This window comes from Myzus persicae, unplaced genomic scaffold (genome assembly GCF_001856785.1).
Source record: "Myzus persicae strain clone G006 unplaced genomic scaffold, MPER_G0061.0, whole genome shotgun sequence".
NCBI classification, from domain to species: Eukaryota; Metazoa; Arthropoda; class Insecta; order Hemiptera; family Aphididae; genus Myzus; species Myzus persicae.
Genome location: NW_019103873.1, coordinates 116989 through 137177, shown reverse-complemented (window position 1 = coordinate 137177; position 20189 = coordinate 116989).

The window sequence follows — 20189 nt, the reverse complement described above, 5'->3', positions numbered from 1 at the left end:
TTTGAAATTTTTCACGCTATCTTAGGAGTGTTCTTTAGTGATACAAACTTCTGTTTTTCAAATTTGAACCACATTTTTTATTTTGAATTATTTAGAAGAACAAATTTTTGAAAACATTCATGTATATAATTCAAAGTTCGAACTCTTAGTTTATCAGTTATTAAAATGCTTATATTAAGAATAATAATCATAAGAAATGGTATTAAAAAATATAAAACACCCACAATAATATATTCTTTGGGAATTGGGAGGCCTTTTCACCTTTTTTATTTTCATGTCATTAATTATTATTTGTTTGTCAATAAGCTTACTGTTCCAATGTTCAGCTTTTTCTAAAATTGCCGAACAAAGAATTTCTTTGAAAAAAAAATACGTAGTATTTACTACATATATGTTCAAAAATTAATATTAATTTCTAAAATTTTCAAATCGCCATTTCATATCTCTCAAACCCATTATCATGGATTTATATGCATAATGTTAAATAATTTAAAACAATTTTCAGAAAAATTATCCGTTAAAATTATTTAGAGTGGAAAAGGAGGTTCTCATTTGAAGAACATACATTTGTATTTAAATAGGACACTCCTTCAGAGAACGCTACACTGGCATTAGTAATCTCCTTCTTACAAGTGCGTAACATAGAAAATGTAAGTTCAGCAAATTAAGTTTAGATTCATTTAATAATTAGTGTGATACTATATGAAAGTTGACGGCAAGAACATTATCTGTGTTTGTAGGTGGGTTTTTTACGATGATTCAATTTTTTAACAAGTTTAATATCGTAAATTAACAATGCTCATAACTCACTTGGAAACTGAATATCGTAGAAAAATCCACATGAAAACTCAGATAATGTTCTTACGATCAAGTTTTACAATAGGTCGATTCACTCTAATTTTTAAACTAAAGAAGTCGAATGTGATAATATGCTGAGCTTGAATTTGGTATATTACGCACTTGTAGACGGAGACAACTAATGTCCATGTAGTGCCCCCTTATGTATGCAGCATAAAAATCTCTAGAATTAAAAATATGGGCTGTACTCGCTTTACGTTTATTTGAAAACTTTAAAAATCAGTTTTTTTATAACAACATAATTGAAGAAAAAAATCGGTGAACATACTTGATCAATTATTACATTATATTTGATTATGTTCTTGTACATAAAAATTTCACATAAAAACAGAAATTATTACCAATAGTGACTTAAACGTTCTTTTTTTCATTAACAATTTAAATGATCGTTTCGTAGTTATAACACATTTAAAATGATCATCCGTCATATTATTTTATGTATTTTTTTTTGTGGTGACATAATAATTTGTAAGACCTTTTAATAATTAGAAAACATTTATACTATTAAACATTAATTATTTAAAATATTTAAAACAGAAACACTTTTATTTCTACCTGCATTCTTATTAAGAATAATTGATAAATTATTTATAAATGCAATATAAACCATTTGTAAGAATAATAAATTTATGGTTGAGATCAAAATATCTTTGTTTTTTATTAAATAATAGTTTACTAAGTTATTTAATTGAAATAATTTCGATTTATTCATATTTACGCTTAGTATTCTATACTACACATCACGAACTTTTAATATTTTATAGGTAGTTTACTTTCCGTAAACATTTATAAAATAATTTAATCTACAGAGTTAACATATCGAAAAAAGATTTCAAATTTACATTTTACATATAATGAAGCAATAAGCTATAGTCATAATGTTTACACAATGTGTATATACTTAAGTTTCATACACCTATAGGCTATACGTATAACTGTAGTGGGATGTATGTAAATGTAGTGTATTGAATTTTACACGTATCTACGCTCTCCATAAGCATATATTAATTAAATTATACAATATACTTATATAAGAATACATTTGAAACACAATTCAACAAAATGTCTTTATTAGATTTAATAAAATATAATTAACTGATTGGGTAGATTGTGTGTTCTGTAGAACACTGTTTGAGGTTTGAAATAAATATTTTATTATAAACATGTTTCCACTATGGTCACCAAATCGAGTTAAATTTTTTTGTCTATTAAAAAACTACGCAGAATACGGAAATATAACATAAATAATTTAACCAGGATGAATTAAGAAGCATAAATGTTTTGACAAATGCAGATCGACTAAAAGGCCTGCATTTTTCTTTAGAAAATGACATACTGGTCTGATGGTAGTTATTTAAATTAAGACTTTAGATTAGGGAGAAGTGGAGGGGGAAAGTGGGGTTGACCAGGTTATTATTTTTTTTTTGTGTTGAGCCAAAGTTAGCTTCTGTCGAACGTCAAACTCTAGTATTTGATTGATAGGATGGAGGGGGTCGAGTCATTAGTTTAAAGAATTATACAAGTTTATAAAGAACAGCTCTTCGTACTTTACTCTGTAATATTAATGTTAAATCGTTGGGTATTAAATCTTAATATGTACATATAGTACATCAATAATTCTAAAAGTGTTTCGTTTATATATTTTATTTGTGTAACTATTATAAATAATTCTGTTCCAATTTAATATAATATATCAAGCGTTAAAAAAAGATAATGATACATTTTATATCTGGATTTTTTCTTGACCGAAAATTTTTGTAAACACGCAATACAATTTTAAATGGGAAAACAGACATTGAGAAATAAAACGTGTCAATACTGGGTACATTACACTTACACATGAACGCTTAGATAAACATTCATTGTAATAATCAAAATAATACAGTATGACAAACAATAAAGTTTTTTGGAACTCAATGTTATGTTGTTATGAAATAAAAACTAAACAAAAACAACAACTATAAAAAAGTAAGTGTAGACGGGATACTGAAATTGGATGTTCAATAGTTACCTACTCGTTTCGCTTTGCTCACCCACACGGTGGTAGCCAGTGCATTGAATTATGTTATAAAAACATATTTTGATGTCGATGGTAATGTTTACGTTTCGATCATCTTGTCCAAAAAAACCCAATTTAAAACCAAGTATCGTACAAATAAAAAGACTGAAGATTTTGTTAAAATGTATCATTCATTTTCATGTACCTAACTAGAACAATAAATATGTTTAGTAAATTTAAATAACTAATTCGTGGAATATTTTTGATCCCGATCACCATTGATTAAAAATTTAAATCAAACAATCATTTGTTTTTATTTAAAAAAAACAAACGATGTATAAAATTTAAGTTTTTGAAGTTTCAATACACTGCCTGCTTAAATAGTTGTAATAATAGTGTTCTTATTTCGCATATTATATCAATTATATAGTGACCATAAGTACTTAAAGAACTATAAGCATAAGTCGTATATATGATTATCAGTGCCATTAGTTATTTGATAGGTAGGTTAGTTTTTACTTTTTGAAACCCTATACCGTATAGGGCTTTAATAAGTTAAGAGTAATAACATAAAAAAAAGTATTAATACCCATCATTTATAACATAATGATATTTTTTTATTACCTCTCTATTATTTGCACACAATTTTATTGTTATTTTTATTATCATTAATATTTTTCATGGTTTCGTTTTATTTTAATAACTAATTTTTCTTACTTATCTACTGTCGTTTAATTTTTTTAAATAACTGTATTTAAAATAAATATTTATATGTATATTACTATTAAAGTGTATACCTAACATAATTTACATAATTTAAATAGATTTGCACCAAACATTTACCTGAAAGTTTCTAGTGACTATCTGCAATATTTTTTCTATACAACTATCCAATTATCTTCAACATAAAAAAATCATCATGTTCAAATGCTGTAAATATATAAGCCACCTGAGACTTTCATAAATATTTGAAAATATTGTCAATGTTGCTTTCTCGTATTGATGAGACGAACGTCAGAATCTAGGCATATATACAAATATTCTGTCATAGTGTCGACATAGGTGATTTATTATTTTTGTTTATTATTATTATTTTTAATAATCAAAATAGTATCAAAATTATTTGATTTTCTGATATCAAAAATCTCGACGATTTTTCATAAATTGGTAAATGTGATTTTGACATGAATATAAACACTAGTGATAAAGATTTTTTTCAATAAAAATATTATTAATATTACTTAGATACTTATATTATATTTAAACCTATATTCAATTTAGTTGTTTAAATAAATATTTTTAAAAAATTGTCTGTAAAACAACGGATATGACTATTTGAGGTACCTAAAAATAAATTGCTAAAAAATATTCAAATAAAATAATTGATTATAATTTAGATTTTACCTATGTATAATCATATTATATTATTAAATTAAATTTTTTCTGTCATATTATATTGTTTTAACTGAAAAAAACTTAATAAACTATTAATGTTAAAATAGTTGAAGAGCTTTTATTAATCGTTTTCGTCTACAAAATATGTTTTTCCTTTTAAAAATAGCTAATTATTTTCTCCTTATAAAGCAAATTTAATAATAATAAAAAACCAGTTAGATTGGAGAACGCTTATGTATTACGGTATATATCTCGTTTCTCTAAAAATCAAAAGCTGTTGTTGTTTGTAATATAAATTTAGTCTGTGCTTATCATGGTTTTCAATCTTTTTTTTTACATAGGTGCCTAGACAGAGTACATACTATAGTTCTATTAGAATTTGGTTTAGTGACGTTTATGTTTAATTAATTATTATTTATGCGTATGTTAGAATTTATATTGGTTTTATAATATTATATTAATAGGTAGAAGTACCTCCATTATAGATCGAGAGGTTAGGTTATGAATTCCCCTCAAAGTCCGGTTTACCTACATGATTTAGTTCACCTACATGGCGATAGTTACACGATGATATTATTAAATGACGTAAGTAACCTACCTATAAATAATATTTTGTCGTGAAGATATTAAATTATCGAAAAATCTATTGTCCATGGCGATGATCTAAAGTCATAAACAAAGTACGGTATTTAATTACACTTCAGAGTAAAATCTTTTAATATACATAGGTTATGAATTTTATAAAGTGTTATTATTTATTATTTTCTCATTTAGTTTTAGATTAATATATAAAACTGGCCTGAAAGAGGATTTATTTCTAAAACTTTTTTCTGATAATAAAATATAATAATCTTGAAATGCATTATTTTACATTTAATTATTAAATTAATTTTTTTTTTTTTGTAACCCACAATAATTTGTTGATTATGTTGTATTGTTTATATTTCACTGAATTGGAAAGAAAATATAACACTGGACTTCACTGCGATTATTTTTAGACGTGAAACAAACTATAATTTGATCAATCATACGTTATCAATTATTCATTAAATAGTTAGGTACCTACCTATATTACTACCTATACTGTGTGGCTGTGTAGCATGATGGCGCCATAAGAAACTAATAATTATCTCATATCAGTTTTAAATCTGTATTATTGTAGTGTAACATTTTCAAGGTCTTTATTGAACGAAGATTAATTAATCATATTCATTTGTGAATTTGTGATATTGCAAATATTCTATCAAAAGGTTAATAAAACCCAATTGAGTATGGTTATGTCGTTTTTAGCAAATTAGTGGTGTATCAAAAGGAAACTAAAATAATGTGAAAAAAAATGCGGTTAAGTATAAAAAGTAGCGTATCGCTATCAAATTAGGTATTCTCATTTAACAGTAAAAATAACAAAATAAATTTATACAAATATTATAAAATGTATAGGTTCAAATATGTTATATATATAAAAAAATAACATCAATTAAATACTTTTAAATGGTATTAATATAATATATTATATATTTATTTTTTATTTCAATTTCAATAAATATATCTATTTATTTTGACAATATGTTATTGGATACGCACAGAGAAGATAATTAACACTATTCATTAAAATAGATCTAAATAGATCTAGATAGAAAAATTGATTGAATTAATGAAGGAAAGCACTGATATGATGATGAGCTGTTTAGCAGTCTCGTATTTAAGTAAAAGTATTTAAATACTTTTTAAGTACCTTCTAAAATACGCATTTTAAATACTATCCATAGTTGAAAGTATCTGTATTTGAAATCAAATACTAATTTTCAGATACTTATTTTTTTTTGTGTATATATTTCCCATTTTAATTCTGATCACATTATATATAATAATTTATTTTTAGCTTGAATTATACTCAACCGAATATTAAAATACTACAACAAAGAAAACAGATGAGTATCTTAAAGTTCCACCAAATGATACCGTGTAAATTTCTCCATAATATTAAAGTAAAACATGAAAATCAGTAAGATTTATAAGGTAAAAAAAAACATTTTATTAAAAATTTGAAAGTACCTAAATATATTTTTTTTACACCAAGTATTCAAATACGTATTTTAATTACTTTTAAAAATAAGTATCTGTATCTGTATTTGGATATTTTTGAAAAGTAGGACTAATCAAATTATGGTTGAAATGGAAGTAAATTCAGTAACGGGCTTGATCGAAAACGGGACACCAAAGGAGGTATGTGAAATCACATGTACTTATAATTTTACATAGAGCAACTGTGCGGATGGGAATTAATTAATTTATTATACAAATTGTAAAGTTATTTGGGTCATTTCTTTATTCCTGACTAAACGTTTTTGTTACTTCTATACATACTCGTTAATCTATAATAACGTAGTAAAAAAGGAATGTTTCCAATTTTTCTGCTGAAATCAACCTTCCTTAGATAATTATAGATAGGTACCATAAGCTTTGTAATAAAATCATCGACTAATGAAAGCAGGATTGCAGTTCAGTATCTGTGGTTACTGATTACTGATCATAATATAGCGTTAGAATAATAATTTAGGCATAAATCAAATATTTAGTATTAATTTGAAATAAAAAGTATAATGTACATAATTAAAATCGATTATACATTTTTTTTAAAGTGATTGTGAATAATTATAAACCTAATAACAAGTAAGCTGATCACTTTATTTATTAGTACTTATTAAAATTTAAAGGTACCTAAACCTAATATAACGTAATATTTACTCACGTCCTTTAATAAACAATAATATTATTCCGAGAACTTTAAAGTAACCATTGGTATTGGATATGAAAATAGAGTAAATATTTATAGTTTAAAATATGTACAATGTAAACAAATATTTTGATATTAACATCTTTTCAACGAAGTTAAATTTTTCTCAAAATAATATTGAATTAAATCATTTAATTTCTGTCTATACACACAATTTTGTTTGCTAAAAAAAAGAAGTGTAAATATTAATAATATTATGACGTATAAGTATTACATTGTATCTACACCTACATAATGTATTAAACAATACTAAATATAATATTTTCAACTTGATATTTTTGGAACAAAGTTCTTTATTTTACATTAAACATTTCTAAAATTATTAAGAGTAAAAATCTATATTTTATTTTGTACTTAGTTAACATTTATTTACATACCTTTTATACATCATCATTATTATTATTATAGTTTGTACCCTACGCTCGTTGCAACGATTCTATTTGAAATTTAATTTAAAGAAAACTCGTTATAACAATATTTAATTTGTTTTTGATAATTTTCTTGAGTATTTTTGTTCATTTTTTTTGTGCTTTGTTGATGGTTATTGTTAAGTCAAGTCACTCCGGAAAGTACAAAGTTTGAATTCGAATGGCATATCATCATTAGGATGCTTGGCAACAGTAGATTTACTTTAAATTTTCTTTGAAATTGTAGCTCCAATGATATTGTTGTCCATCATATTTACCACACAAAGTTCAGCATCGCTGGAAAGTCATATTGGATCGGTGTTTCAAAAAAGAATGATAGACACGTCAATTTTCAAAGTTGAAACTTATTAATACGGTTAGTGGCATATATAGGATAATAATTTTTTTTTGTGGGGAGGGGGGAGTTTGAACACCCTAAACATCCTCTATATACGCAACTGATCATGGTATACTTGGAAATGCTAGCAACTTCAAGAATTTAGAATTCAATTGGACAATTGATAATTTCGTCTTGACTCATTGCAGTGTCGGTTGATTTGTACGTTGACACATTGACGCTTCGCCTGGTATTTTGTTTTTAATGCTGAAATTGGTGACATTGGTATGGTCGCAATATACAGTTTTGGGCTGCTAATGTGTCTAATAGATCTACTGATCTGTGAGATATTTTTTTGAAACTTTGTGAATTAATTTGTCTGTGGTTTTTGTGACTTAACATATTTTTGTTGGCAATGTGATACATGTCATACAATGTGTTTTTGGACTTATCGATTGTCATTTTCCCATCCCCAATATCCATCAACCATCAAGTGTTCAGTGGATGTGCATCGTGTTGTATTTGTAGTTTGTACACTCACATTGGTCGTCAAAGTTACAAAGTCATTTATGTACGTGTCACCATAAAACTGATGATCTGAAACATGCATTAAGTTCATCAGCAGCTGTTAAACGTGGTATAACTGGTAGCATGTCGAAAATCGCCAGATAATTAAATTTCAGTGCTGAATATGCACTGTTCAGCCATCGTGGAAAATAGTTCCCACAATTTCAGGAGATTTGATTGCCAATGCCATATAATTAGTTTGTATGGTGCCAAAAAATAAAAAAAATAAATGAGAAAAGTTTTTCCTGTGCCTCCGGGTACTCCTAAGAAATACACTCCATTCTACGTCGCTTCGACCTGTAAATTGTATGCATAAATTTGTCATATTCGATGTGCGTTGTTCTGAAACCAATTTCAGAAAATTGGTTTAATCAAATGTATCCAATTTTTCAACAACAATGTGTGTTTTTCGTTGGAAATCACGATCGAAAAGGTCATTTGCGGATCGATTCGGTGCAGCCGATCCCAATATTGTACCAGTGCTTTGTTAGCAATTGCAAAATATAGATATGTCTTCAATGGAAACTAATGTCTCATTTTACACGTTTGGTGTGAGTTGAATTCCTGGATTATGATGTACCTTTTATCATTAGTACACAAAGTAAAGTGTAGCTTAAAAAACTACTTGTTCGAATTTAGATTTTGACAGGTACGTTAACATTTACTAAATCATTTACTAAATAATTTTCTGAAGAAAAGGGAGTTCTGATTAAGTAAACAAACAATTGTTATTCTCTTTACAGGACACTCTTTATTAAATTTTAAAAATTTAAAAATTATAAATTCAAATTTGAATAATTGCATTATTGAAGATAAAATGTAGTGAGCATGTTTGATGAATCATTCTGTAAACCTATCTTTTAAAGTTGAAAATCAAATAATTATAATTGTATACTAAGTCTAATAATTTGTTGATTATATTAGTATATAACTAATTAGTAGATTAAAAAAAATGTATTTTAACTTTTAAGTTATTGTTATTATGAAATTATTATTTAATTCATTTATATAATACAATTTTTTAAGTATGAAATTACTATAAAATAATGTATACACCTATTGTTTCTTAAATAAACATTAAATTTAAAATCTAATAAATTTGTTTTGATATCTTTTATTCAAGCTACTTTGGTTAAACGACAGTGGCAGAGTCATCTACTGCTGTTTTTGTTATACTTATCTCCTTGTCTATCCACCGCAAGATTTTGTCACTAGATAGTGCTGACATTCACGTTTTTCGTTTTATTTAATTTTCATATTTCCGATTAAAGTAAGTTGTAAATCATTATGCGTTTCCCATTTACCATTAAATCATTTTGAAACTTCGTAATATGAGATACACGATGACCATATCTGTATTCAACTACTTCATATAGTATACAACTGAAGCATCAAAATATTAATTTTGGGTTTTATACATTATTTTGTATAGAATATCTAAATATTGTGTACTACAAAAACTGTATTTAGATCTATTTACGCTTATATAGTTGTATTGGTATATATAATATTACGTATTTTGGCGTGTTTTAGACTAGTTTTTTTATTTATCAAATGCAAATTACTAATTAATAATTATGTAAATTACCTTAATAGCTTTAAATGTATGATCACAGCCACTTACAAGCATATTTGGATAACCCATTTTACAATAATCAGTTTTTAGAATGTTCATATAACTGGTTATAACAAATAATTCATAGGGAGCAACTAAAAACACTAAAAACCATTTTTAAAGAAGACACAAGAATTACAGCCATTGATATCATTAATTGTTCGTATTATGTGGTATTTATTGTGATGCGTTTTTTAAAAGATGCTGCATCAACATTGAGTATATTTAATGTAAGAATATTGATCGTAAAAGTAGGATTAGGAATTTACTTTGTCCAACAATTACCGTAATGCGGAAGCAAGGTTTTAAGACTCTAGAAATATAGAGGTATTGTACATAATTATTAATTAGTCATAACATTAGATAAATACAAAAATGAGTCTGAAATATTTTAGAATACAATATAATATTAAAAAACAATAAAATGTTATGCTTCAAAAGTAACACTTTCAAATATGTCATGCCGAAGAAAAAGAAATTATTTGATATCATTGTTATTTAAGTAGATGTATAAATAATAAATGTAATTTTTTTTATATATTCTATATCTTTACAAGTATTCAGTCTTAAAAAAAATATTTTGTAAAAATCGTAAAAAATACCAAAAATTATTTGTGAATGTTTGGTGGTATTTTGAAGTTGATCGGACAAAGTTGAGGTGCTTACTTCATGTACATGGTCAAAATGCTGACTTTTATAAATTTGCTAGGTAAATTAAACAATATTCATGTTCTTTAACTTAAAACTAAAAAAGATTAAGAAAATATTAATTTCTTTTCAAAAGATTATTATACTACCATGTGTTACCTATGTTATTTATCTGAAGGCACTTCTTAAAAAATGGAAAGAGTATTTGAAAAGTGTTTCAATTTATCGTTTGGATATCAGACACAAAACCTTATTGTCACTGTATGATCCTCTTTAGAATTGCTCAGTTTAAACTGTTTTAAAGTTATGTTGCTCATATATAATATATAATGTAGACAGATTAAGTGTGGACAAAAAACCATTTTTACCTTCTTCTTATTAACATGAGTCATTACTGGCGGGACATCACTTCACTTTTAGTTAAGTGTATACAGTATACGTAATATCTCTGTATACTTTAAGCAACTAGCTGGACACTATAAATACATATATTGATATATTATATAATCTAACATCATTGTTAGTGATGCACTTTAATTTTTTAGAATTCCACAGTTCGCATGGTACTAGCCGGCGAACTTAAGGGAATTATATTTTGTGAGAAATGCAACATATTGGCGTATGGAATAAATGAATACGTTAGGGCAGCCATATAAACACCATTTCGCGAAATGAATACGAAATTATCGCAATCAGCGGTGCGCATTGCTCAGTATATATTACTGCTGCTGTTATGATTGAATTGTGTATAACACAGCTTTGTGCATATACTATTGTTTGACCATATCATTTTGAAAACGGATCTTGTGTTTGATTCTCCATGTTACTATCTCAGAAGCGATTCGCCGTTCTTTTGATGATAACCAGTGCAAAATTTGTAGATGAAGAAATAGGCTTTTGTTTTTCGTATCTACCAATGGCTGAACTGATTTATTGCCTTTTCAATTTCGCATCATTACATCGTTGCCAATACAACCTGACCTAACTTATGTCGATACAATGACACTTTGGTCGAACATTCTAGGTGATTGCCTGATTGGTAGGCAATTACACTGGTAGACATATTATTGTTGGATATACTAATGTAGGTATTATATAAATATATATTTATTTACAAAAGTTGTCGATTGTACAGAGAGTTTTAAATTTGATAAACGACTTTAACACTATCGTGAACTTGGCTCCAAATTAGTTTTTCAACGCGATGTGGTTTATCAAACCATAATTTAAGACACTGTTTCGTGCAAGACGTATTATCAACACTGCCAAGTCTCAGAATTTTGTTATAGCTTATTTGTATATTAGTATGAACAGTATGTAAATTATATACAGTTCATACTATTGTATTTGTGTATTAATTAAAGTAGATACCTACGGAGAAGTTTAAAAAAATATTGAAACAGTTCTTGGTTTGAAAAAACATTTGTTTTATGAACATTAATGTTAAGGAAATAAATTATTACAATATTATAGTATTAAAATTAAAACGACTGTATTCGATTTTTATTGTATAGTTATACGATCGTGTCATATTTTTGAATATAGAGGGACATATTTTAAATATAAATTTGATGTTTTTTTTGAATAACATTACTTATGTCATCTGTAATCTATTCTGTTTTAATTATTTTACGGCTTGTGGTTTGTGCATTAACAGTAAGTTGACATTATAACAATATCTGTAAAGAAGCAACCACATTGGTTAATAGTTGTGTATAAATGCATATAATATAAATCGAGTAGGTTTAATCAAATAATCAAATTATTTTGTTGATTACTTAGAAAACTTTTTTAAAGGAAAAATCTTAAATTATATTTATTATGATTTTTTTTATCAACCATACAATTAATTCTGGTGTTTTATTTTTTATGCAAATTATAATTTATTCATAAATATTCAATAGCCAATATGTACATAATAATATATCAATTCAAACACATTAATTGATTGAATTAATGCATGATATATTATAGTTATTACTATATTATGCTAATGGTATTCGCTAATAGTTCTTTGTATTACACTCGTACGACGTAAATCAATAATCTCCAAATATCAACCATTAGGACGGCAATATATATATAGGAGTGTATGTACGAATACTATTGTAGATAATGGACTGCTGGAAGGATCAATTACAGAACCCGGTAACTCAAAAATCGACAAGGGATAAAATGGTTATTTTTGTCATTTATCTGAAGGATAAACATATTTATATTGATTTCTTTTAGTACAATCACAAGCTCAACATTACATTTCTTCTAAATATTTTTTCATGCATAAATAATAATTTTTATTTTTTAATAAATTAAAGTAGCACAGATTAGGGATCTGGAATGTACAGCCTAGAGACTACTGTAGTGCCACAAGACACGTCACTTCACTATCAGTTCTTTCTTAATAAAATTATAACAGTTAAGCGTAGAAGGTGATTCTTTTTAAGAATAAAAATTTTTTTCTCTACAACTTTAAAGTTGATAAAAGGAGTGGTTATAAAACAAAATTTTTGAAAAAAAATATTTTTTTAATTTATTACTTTTTAAGTAGGTAGAGAAAATTTTTTATTTTACATATTCTCAATCAAAATATTTTTCTGAGAATTTCAATGCCTATATATCAAATTTTAAACTATTAGTGAATTAGTTAACTGTTATAAGACTCATATGAAAGATTATCTTTGAATGAACTATTCTGTATTGTTAAAAGCTTCATCACATGTATGTACCCATTTTGCCTGAACATTGCGCCGTGTTACATTTTATTTTATTTTTATCAATGATTATCCCCAACAACAACTTAAAAGTAATATACATTTATGAAAATAATTAACTAAATTGTTTTAGTTTTATATTTAAAATTATATAAATATCTAGAAACGAGCTAAGATAGTTACTAGGTATAATAATCTATAAAATATAACTGTTAAAAATGTTTTTACCTCACAATGCTATTAAAATACCGATGAAAAACGTTAAGGGAACTCAAATTCCACTTCTTTACATAAACACGATAATATTTAAATTAACTTTTCATTTAAAATATTACAGGTTTGTGTCGATTATATTGAACGTAAAATGTATTATGCTTTAAGTATATGATACATGATGGAGACGACGAATGAGTATCAAGTTTCATTTGCAGTTTAATGATTTTGTTTTTTAATTAACACAGAAGTACGTTCCATAAGGGTATTATACGAATCGTTGTAACTGGTAAATTTGGATGAAACCACCCTTCATGTAATCATTTATTTTCTAATACTGCTGTGTATAATCAATAATATTTGCGTCCGATGAGCTTGCACAATGCATACAGGGGTAAGAATAAAATACATTCAAATAATGAAATAGTATATTATGATTTAGTTTGTGAATTTAAAAATAGATAATTTTATATTTTATTAGTTTGATGATATTAACCGGCGATACAACATGGCACCTTTAATGGAGGAGTGAAGTGAAGTGGAAATCTGGGTTTTTTTGGTAATCGTCTAGATTAAGTTAACTTTGAAAATAGTATATTATACTGCAAATATGAAATTTAAAATATAGGTTGCCGTTTAAAAAAAATTACCTCTGATAAGGTACCTCTTTAAAATTCAAAGTAACATTTTGATGACATTTTAAGAAAAAGTTACTCGAAAATGTCTGAGCAGGTACTTTTTCTACTTCACATACCTTGCTATATAATGTTATATACATGACTAAAAAAAAATAGTTATTTAAATAAACGAATAATGTAATATTATACTTTGTTTGTTTCAGCGTATAGTGATCTAAATTATAACAATATTATTATAGTTAAGACATGTAAACACTTTATACTTTACACTATACAGAACATTAACTCTCAAACCTCACGCACAAATTAAATCATTGATAAAAAAATCTTATGTGTATTATATAATTAGTGTCCAAGAGAGACTCCTGCATGTGTAAATAAAATAGATTGTATTGTGTTCTAACTTGTTTTTACTTTCTTTCTTTATTTAAAAAATAATATAATGAATATTATTGTTTTTATTCAACGAAATTACATGATTTATGAGGTTATAATTCTATTATTTATTCACACCTATTTATAATGCTTCTTTTATCTTAGAATAATTTAAACAAAGAACAAAAGGATTTCAGATTTTTTTAATTGGGGCACAAGAATATTATATTTAAGCACGTTTTTCGGAAAATTATGGCTGACAAGGAGTGGTTATATAATAATATAATACTGACCATGCTAGCTTGGACATTAAACCTTTTAACGAATATTCTACTAGTGATTACTTACATTAAATATATACGCAGGATGATTTATTTAACAGTAATACTTATTATCTTGAAATTTATAAATGATTTTGGAAACATAATATATTTGTATATTTTTTGTATGATTTAAAGTCATAACAAAGAACATTTTTAAACAAGAATTATATTCTTATCATAATTTATCGTTATAACTTTTTCCGTTTTTGAAAGAGTACACACATTTTTGATTTTATATACCAAAGCAAAATATTTTCATAGAATTTTAAATGTTAATGTACTTATAAAAATTAATTTCTAACTTATAGTTAATTAGTTATAGGTTATAACTTATGTTTAGATTTTATTACTCCGCTCACTTTTAACTTGTTATAAGTAATCATTCAAATTTCGATTTTTTTTTGTATTTAATAATATTCTCTCTAGTCTCTTATCAGTCTTCAATGCAATTACGGCTAATATCAGTATTCCATAACCTTTATCGACAAAAATATTCTCATTAACAAATTCATGCACGATTATGTACAGTTATCATATATTAATATATCTATATCTAGTCTTTTTACCTCATAATATTATTTAAAACTATCTATACTTAACCAATTACGACTTATCACAACTAACACAACATTGTATATTTGTTTAAATGCATAATATCATGTGAAATGCTGACACATTTAAATATATTAAATAAAAAATAATAATATTTTGCTTCAAAATAAAAAAACTGAAGATAGGACAGAGATAGGTAAATGGTAAAAATAGAATTTTTATAAAAATTATGCTTTGTGATGATTTTGAAAAACGTTTATAGTTTTTGAAATATTGGTATCACCTTGTATTCAATTCATGCATGGTGTCTTGTAGTGTTTATGATGCATGTTTTACTAATTTATATTTTGGGATATATACTTTTTGAAAATCATTACCTAATAATCGTTATTTCACAAAAAATAAATCATATGTAACCATATCATCTCATAATGAAATAAGTGCTATTGAACTACCTGAACAATATCACATATTATTTTTAATAATTATAATAATATTCCTAATAATTTAAAAATTCAAAAATCGAGTTTCAGTTGGCATTTGTAATTTTTAAAAACAAATAAAAATGTATATGAGTTCTATTACCATAATTAATTATAGTAAATCTAATCAAAAAAACATATACCTAACCATTTAGATCAAATTTTAAATTTTAAAAGTCACTAAATCTATCATATTGTATTTTTTTTTCTTAGAAACGTTATTATATAGCTTAAAAATTAAAAAGAAAAACCCCATCATCATTATAGTACTGATATATTCTTTGCTGTACTCAATAAAAAAATTAAATATTAAAATGGTTTGATAATAAAAATGCAATAGTATAGCTTTTTATCCGTTTGAAAGTTAAAATGAATACAAAATATTTAAATTGTTAGTAAACTATCGAGAACAAATACAATTAATATCTAAAAAGTAAAAAGTGATTTAAAAATTACAAAAGTTAAAGTTTCTTTAAAGTTGTAGTACTATTTCAATAAAAGTATTCGGTAGTATCATGTTTAAAGTAGTTGTTAAAAAAAGAGACAAAATCAGGCTGACGGCGATTTTTAAGGAAGTACATTTTTAAGGAAGATGCGATACATTAAATTTTTAAATTACAACAATTCTTCAACTATTATCAGAAGATACTGAAAATATATTGATAAATAATTGTTAGATAAAGTCTCTTTAATATTTGTTATTATTGCTTCTTAAATAATCCAAAATTATAATTTTACTATAGAAGGTTGGATATATAATATATGTAGAACAACACTTCAAAAGAATATACTACAATCTAATTATATTTGAATATTTAGTATGAAAATGAACATATTTTAAACGATTTATATCATCTCGATAACAGTATAATAAGTAAATAAATTACCAGTTTGGCTAAGTAGCTCTAGGGTTAGTATTTTTTTCAGTTAAAATAAAATATAGAAAATCGATAAATTGTTTTTCTTTTTTTTTTAATTTGTTGGTAACATTTTATATTTATGTTATTGTTAAAGAAACTATTCTGTTAATAAAAAGAAATATTTTGAAATGTTCAAGTTTAGGATATAATTCTACAGGTAAACGTGAAATTTTTAGAACGGGTACTTTCTTACCTTCAAGTGTGGTTACAAAATAATATTATATAATATCATAAAAACGAGATATTTAAAAATAGTTTTAAGTGAACCAATTATTATTAATATTATTATTATTATTTATGATAATTGGTTTGTTTTTGTGACGATTATTTTTTAAAAATTAAATTTAAAGTCGGTTTTAAAATAGAAAATAATGTACCGAAAATGTGTGATGATTTAGTGTATAGTTGTTGTTATATTGCTGTGTTATAATTGATTATTTCACATTCTAATTTAAATCTACTAATGTTCGGTATGATAATATAGCAATTATAATAGCTGTATAGTATTAAAATATCGGTTTACAATAATTGAACAATACGGTATAACATTGGAAATAATTATTTTTATGTGTCAATAAAAATTTAAATATTCATTCTGAAAATACTCGAGCCTATATTGTATGGTGAAATGTGTTGCCAAGAGTAATTTGTACGGGAAACGTTGAGTTAAATGAAATACTAAGATAATCAATAGCCGTACAACAGTTCGGTATAACTTGTATATAACGTCGCGCGTCGTTACGCCGGACACGTTGCAGGTCAACCTAATAACAGTATTATAATATATTATTTACTAACTATACGCAAACAACAAATAGAATTTATCGTTTATATTATTATTTATTTTTATGCTCGATTTCTCATATTTAGACACAGTCATAATAATAACTATAATAATATGACATTTTAAGTGTACGTTAAGAAAAATAATATTAATCAATTAAAACTGAAATTACTAGAATTAAATTAGAATGAGTATACGAGTGGGTATACCTGTATTATGATAGGTATTAGATAAGTGTGCACTTAAATTATTTAACTTACACATTTTTAACAAATCGTTTAGTTTTCTGAATAGTCTAATAAATTCATTTTTTTGTAATTTTGATAAAATCGTATTTAAACAATAGTAATAAGTTATAACTAACAAGCAGTTTCAAAAGTGCAAATGATTTTGGTTAGGCATATAATATAGCAGCCACACAGGTGACATGTATTTTTTAGATTCAATAAGGCATATTTATTACAATCTGTAATCTTATTTTTGTACGATAAGCACATTTTTATATGCTTATAATGTATTTGGTACATATTTAATTGAATTGTTTATGAATATTTGAAAACGCCGATCAGCGTTTCCGATACTCATACAAATGATCACATGCAATTTATTACTTTATGAATCATTCAAAATACATAAATAATAATACAGTATTTTTAAAAGGAATTTTTATTTTCTTATTATTTTGCAATAATTTAACATATTAAGTGATACTTCAAATTATTAATAAAGTGTTCACAATTTAATTTCAATAGTAATAATCGAATCACTTTCAAATTAATAATTTGTAATATAAAAATTACGGCAATCAGTGCGTAGATACAATATAGCAGTAATAACAATACAATACAGGTACTAGTTTGTACTTATTTGAATCGAAAATGTTTTAATACAATTAATCATAAATTATTACGAATCAGAAATGTCTATTCCAATGGAAACCAACGTTTATTTTTAATGCATGGTGGATTTTTAACGAATTCGGTTTCCAAACGTAAATTAGAGATACGGAGAGAGTTTGGAACTTGTTATTTGACCTTTGGCATTCCGCGTGGATAATTTATAACGGATTTCACTGTGCCGATAATGTCAATATATTTGTATGCACTAATACTCCTCTATGATTCCGTTTAAGGTAATCTCATTTAAATGGTATAATAGTGTTCAATATTTCGTTAGCATAGAATTACATGGTTGATTCATTAAGCTTATCGGCTGTATGTCATTATACGCGAGATTTAACAAAATATTAGGATAAGCTGAAGATAGCGCACTGTTTGTTTTCAGCGTTAGGTCATATGCAAATTTTAAAAGCCAATGAGAGGATATCATTTTTCTTCAACAATAAGAATTCTATGACAAGATAAGAAATATGTACCTACCTACTTTAAATAGCATGGATGATAAGATAAAACAATGTATTTGCATATATTATCATTAAAGTATTAAATTAATTTTGTTTAACATTAAAAATCTTGGAAGACATCATGCTATTTTCATCTTCGTGGAAATATTTACATCTTTTTATTTTAATATGCGTAACATATTTCGACGTTGTTATAAATTTAATATTTGATTTGAGTAGGTCCTCTGGGTATAATAAATATTTAGCATGGTTAAAGTTAAATGCTATTAAATAGATATTATTTTGTTTTTGATATTCCTATATTATAATGTGGTGTATTTCCAATTAAAATAGTTTTCTTTTATAAATGTATTTTTATTTCAAAAATGTGTCAATTTATTGTATTGTTATATAATTTGATAGTCTTAGTACATATACATACAGGGTGACTTACAAACGCATGCTGTTCCTCCTTTTTTTCAATAACACAGTTATTAAAAATCTGATTTTTGGAATTTTCAAATTTGCTTACTTATATACCATATTTTCAAACTCTTGAGGTTTGTTGTACTACTCGAGGAGTGTCCTCCTTACTTATCTTTTGCATACACAAATTTCTTTTTTTCCAAATGAGGTCACCTTTTTCAACTGAAAATTATTTAGTGGACAATTTTTCTAAAAATTCTAATGAGTCGTTATTGAGTTGTTTCAATAAAACTAAGAATAATTATAGGCCCATGGTAATGAGCTTAGAAAATATTGGGGCTATGGTGATTTTTAAAAAACATTTTAATAACTGAGAAACTAATCGTTTGAATTTTGAACTAAGTACCTCAAAATTATCCAATTATTAATCGACATTAAAAAAAACGACGGCTCTCATTGATAAAGAGAAGATTCCATCTTCTCTGGACACTTTTTAAGTTGTATACAAATCTTAAGAATTTATAAATGGTCTTTAAGTATATTACTTAAAAATTCCATTAATCAGAATTTGAGTAGGTACCTAAACTCATTATGAAAAAAAAATAATTGTGAGCATGTGAATCATCCTGTATATACAATTAACGATTTTAGAAAATATATATTCTAGCCGGTGATAGTAAATATTGGATTAAATATAATATATAAGATAAAGACTGTGCACAAGACGTCTTACTCGTCGTCTTAAGATTTATCAGGGAAAATAAAAATAAAACGTAAGTAACGTAGGTAAGTATGGATGT